The following is a 5,064-nucleotide window of genomic DNA, read 5'->3' as shown; positions in this document are numbered from 1 at the left end:
TAATTGCTGGAGATAAATTTGGCTTGCCTCCCTAATCATGCCGCAAACTCCAGAGGCATGCTCTGTGTTGTGTGCATCTTATGAGGCACTGCCAAGCTCTTAATTAACATTTGCTTTCGGGACACAATGGGTTACATTATGCTATCTTGCCCCCATTTCAGGCTCTTCTTTGTTTCAAAAGACAAACTGCCCCACATTTGAGGTTTTTTATATGCTTTTATGTAAAGTACATTATTTATAATGTACAATAATGTTGTTTGGGTGACAATAGTGTCTTATACCCTGTTTATGGGTAGTAAATGCAAATTTCTGGGCATTTAAACTATGTAATTCTTTTTTTTTATATGGAAAGCTTCACAAATTTGTGTGTCATCCTTGCGCAGGGGCCATGCTAATCTTCTCTGTATCATTCCAATTTTAGTATATGTGCTGCCAAAGTGAGCACAAAACTATGTAATTCTTAAATTCCTTGGTCTACATCTAGAACCTAGCTCCTTTGGCTGAGATGTGATAAATATATGTTCTCTCTCTGTCTCTCTCTCTCTCTCTCTCTCTCTGTCTCTCTCTCTCTCTCTCTCTCTCTCTCTCTCTCTCTCTCTCTCTCTCTCACACACACACACACACACATCTGCAGAAGGGGATTCCAGGTCAAGAGCTATACAAATTAATCTAGTCCTGTCATGTAAGCCCTCGTAGCCCTCTGAATGAAGGGCAAGCCGGCCTGCCAGGATGTGGACATCATTTTTTTCCTTCCTAGCTCCACAAATAGAGAAGTTAATATTTTAGTAACACAGCAAGTAATAAGACTTTATCGACTTAAAAAAGATAAAATCAAGGAGAAGAAAGCCCACAATTTCATAGTGATCTCAAAATGCTCGTTAGGATAATTCATAATTAATGCTCAGTAAATGCAGGCCTGATCTTACAGATACTGCACGGAAAGAAGAGACATTAATCTCAGTTTTCCACGTCCAGCAAAGACAGGTACCAGTCTTCCTTCCTGTTTCCACGTTGGGAATACTCCAGAATGGCTATCCTGGGGGACAGCTCTTCACTGCCGTGGTCCAGTGCGTGGATGGAGCTGCAAAGCCCTGGCTCCCATCCAGGCTCCTCTCTCCGTTTTCTTCACCTGTAGCACCAGAGGCTCAACAACAGCATGGTGCAGGATGCTGGACTTTTGAAGGGAGCTTGTATACAAATGTTCTCAGACTATGAGGCAAATAGAGAAAACCATGGAAGTGACTCAGTACACACGGAGAGTCATAGTGGCCAGAAGGCTTGTTGGGGGATTGGGGACAGGGTAGGGAAGGAGATGTGTGGGGGGAACAGGAATGGGAGCAGGTGTAGAGAGATGCCTAATGTTGCAGGGAGGATAGGCAGGGGTACTCACCCTGTCTTCTACCCCCTTTCCTGTTTCATACTACTGTTTGCCTCAGCTAGACTCAGGTAGGAGCCAGAGAACTCATTGATGCTGACAGTACACTACAGAAAAACCCCTGATGCTGTTAAATGTTTGACTTTAAGGCTGGGGGTAGAGGGGGCACAGTGAGGGGAATACGCTGGTGAAGGCAACTGGAAGGCAGCCAGCATATCAGTGAGCCTTGGTCAGAGACGCATGTTTTAGTCTGAGGCCCAAGGCTCCAAAAGGTCAGCGATTTCACATTCCATCTGAATGCCTGTCCTGGGTAGGCACTGGGATCCTCTGCTTGCAATTAGTTCTGGGAGAATGGCTCTGCTGCAGGGTTGGATGAGGGACAGAGGAGGATAAACACCAAACCTCTGTCCTGGAGTGTCTGTGGCTTTTAAGAAGCCTGGGGTGAGCGATAATCAAGACCCCAGGGGAAAGCGGTGCCTCTCTTGTGGTTAGCTGTGGGGCTCAAATGCACCCAACCTGGAAGTATCTCATTTGTCTTAAGCATCTATAGCACCTGGGTGGTGTTTTTCTATTAACTTTACCATATTTAACTGGGTGATATGAGGCCATTTTCATGCAAGTATATTATGCACTTTGAAGGTACTTTGAGCATAATCCTTCCCATTCTTCAACCACCCTCCTCCTTCTACCCCCTTTCTGCTAGCCCTCTCTTTTCTTCTAGAATTTTCCCATCTACTTTCATGTCATCAGTACATGGTTTTATGTATCTATATAGAATCTAAGGCACCACAAAGAGAGAAAATGTGTGATATATGTTTCTCTAGACTGACTTAATTATCTTATTATGATTATCCACAGCTGCATCCATTTTCCTGCAAATGACATAACTCCACACTTTGTTTTTATGACTGAATAGCATTCCACTGTGTATGCGTGAGTGTGTGTGTGTGTGTGTGTGTGTGTGTGTGTGTGTGAGTGTGTATGTACACATACACACACATGCCACATTTCCTTGTGGATCCCTCTGTTGATGGACAGTTAGTTTCCACAACATGGCTGTTGTGAGCAGTGTTGTATAAACTGTATTGAGATTCCACCTCTTGATTCCATTGCTTGTCTTTCAGCCCCCACTAGCGGTTCCAACCTTAGCATGCTCCGCTAGGCTCATTGGTGGGTCGGGGATGCCACAGTTCTTTGCACATCATCTACAGGGCATCAGTCAGGTCCTGTTTATGCTTACCACGTAGGCACACAACTGCTACTTCAGATGGAGTCAGCAGGTTCTCAGTTACTTGTGGAGAGCCTTGAGAAGACTTCTTAGTTCTGGCTAACTGTGGGGTCAGCACATAGAACAACTAATGTGTGTTACGATAATGTCTTTTGAGATTGGCATAACATTTTCTTTCTCATTTTGCTATCTGTCAAGCTAGGGTTTCTATTGTTGTTAATATCATGGCCACAGCAGCTCTTATAATGGAAAGCATCTAACTGGGGCTGGCTTACAGTTTCAGAGGTTCAGTCCATTGTCATCATGGTGGGAAGCAGGGTGGCGTGCAGGACAAGGCGCTGTAGAGGTAGCTGAGAGTTCTACCTCTGGGTCAGCAGGCGACAGGAGGAGAACCAGGCACACTAGGCCTGGCTTGGCCATTTGAAACCTCAAAGCCAACCCCAGTGACACACTCAATCCAACAAGGCCACATCTCCTGACTGGACCACCCCTCTGGGCCTGTGGGGGTCATTTTCATTCAAACTACATTATCTCTTTCAAAATGTTTTGAAGAAATGCTGACGCTTTCCAGGCCTTGAGATTTTTAAATTAGGGTCATTAAACATTTTGGTATATGACCGCATTTCTTGTCCATTTCTTCTTCCAAATTTTTTGTGTACATTTTATAAGTCAGGTTATTGAAGAATTTATCTGTTTCATTGAATTTATCATTGTTTTAGATGAAAAGTTGTTTATAAATAACATTTTTGTTCTTAAATTTATTTTCTTTTTATCTGTGCTTTGTAGAGCTGTAAAATTTTCATCTTTTTAAAAATGGAAACAGATGTTCAACACTGCAGATCCCCTCCAGGTGTTTAGCACCGCAGATCCCCTAGACATGTCTGCAGTGCACCCCATGAAGCGGTAGGTAGTGTTTTCACCCCATGAAGTGGTAGGTAGTGTTTTCACCCCATGAAGCGGTAGGTAGTGTTTACACCCCATGAAGTGGTAGGTAGTGTTTTCACCCCATGAAGTGATAGGTAGTGTTTTCACCCCATGAAGCGGTAGGTAGTGTTTTCATTTTAATTGTTTTACAAAATTCTTTAATTTCTGTTTGTATTTCTCACTTGCCCAATATCTAGGAGGGTCTTCTAATTTCCACATGGGCTTTTTATGCCTTCGGTTTGTATTTTCTTCTCTCTCTCTCTCTCTCTCTCTCTCTCTCTCTCTCTCTCTCTCTCTCTCTCTCTCTCTGCAGTTTATTTAAGCAGGACTGCAGGTTCTTTTTAATTGTATGGAGCATGTGATTGAACTAACGCGTGCAGCCAGTTCTGGTTCTTTGTCTGCCCCAGAAGAAGGTATATTCTGTGACTGGAGTGTGCTATTCAATCCGTGTCTGAAAGGGTTACTTTGAGGTAATTATTTTATACCTTTCCTCTTTGATCTATTGGATTTGTACTGTATCGAGACACATGTGTTAAGGGTCCTCTCATTTTTTTAAAAAACTTAATTCTTGCATCTCATCAATAATTTGTTTTTATATAGGTGATTACTGGGTTATTTTCTGCCTAGACTGCTAAATCTTCATGTAAAAAATAACTTTTAAAACTACACCATGCTCTTTGCCTTACTGAGTGGCTTTTGGTCTGAAGTCTATTTTGATATCGGAACTGCAGTCTATGTTCCTCCCTTCCTCTCCTCTTCTTCTTCTTTTCCCTTCCTCCCCTCCTTCCTTCCTTTTCTCACTTCTATTTGTGGAAATATTATCTTCATAAAGGCTGGTTTGCTTCCTTTTGATTTTGGATCAGCATGTGTAACAATAAATTTTCATAGGGCTCATTGTGGTATCTCTACACATCCACACAGTGTGTGCTCATCACCTCCAGGCTCTTTCTACTCAGCCTTCTGCACACTCTCCAATCTCTTAACAATCACAATTCTATTTTAAAGTTGAATTTTTAGCTTCCACATATGAGAGGAAACACGTAGCACTCGTCTTTCTGTGTCTGGCTTAGTTCCTTTAGCACAATGTCTTCTAGTTTCGTGCATTTTTGCTGTACATACGGACTTCATTCTTTCTGACTGCGTAAGACTCCACTGTATATGCATACCACAGTTTCTGTATCCACAGTTTGCATATAGACCTGAAGACTGATGTTCTATCTTTGCTGCTACAAATAACTAACTAGAATATATAAATGGCTCAGGAAACAACAAAAACAAAACCCCAGTAATCCAATTAACAACAGGAAAATATTCTTTTCAAAAGAAATACAAGCATCCCATAAGTATACTAAAAGTTCCTGATATCATTAACCACTAAGGAGACACAGCAGAGCTCCAAGAGTGGACCGCACCGCAAGTAGACTGCTGTCTTTTGAGTGCTTCCTTTCAGGGAATCAGTAAGATGAATGCTAACCTCCTTTAACCCTCTTTCTTTCCAGTGGTTTCCTCACTAGTCCTTGTATTTCCTCACTATCTC

The 5,064-nt window shown here is 42.3% G+C and overlaps 1 non-coding gene across 1 annotated transcript; it reads right to left on the bottom strand.

Moving 5' to 3' along the window:
* Positions 1–338: 338 nt before the first annotated feature.
* On the bottom strand, positions 339–445 carry LOC119799641. The gene has a single exon (XR_005282917.1). It is a non-coding gene; the product is annotated as a U6 spliceosomal RNA (small nuclear RNA).
* Between the last annotated feature and the right edge of the window lie 4,619 nt (positions 446–5,064).

The sequence above is a fragment of the Arvicola amphibius genome, chromosome 12 (genome assembly GCF_903992535.2).
Source record: "Arvicola amphibius chromosome 12, mArvAmp1.2, whole genome shotgun sequence".
In the NCBI taxonomy this organism is placed as follows: Eukaryota; Metazoa; Chordata; class Mammalia; order Rodentia; family Cricetidae; genus Arvicola; species Arvicola amphibius.
Note: the sequence above shows the minus strand (reverse complement) of the source record. Positions and strands in the feature narration are given on the sequence as shown.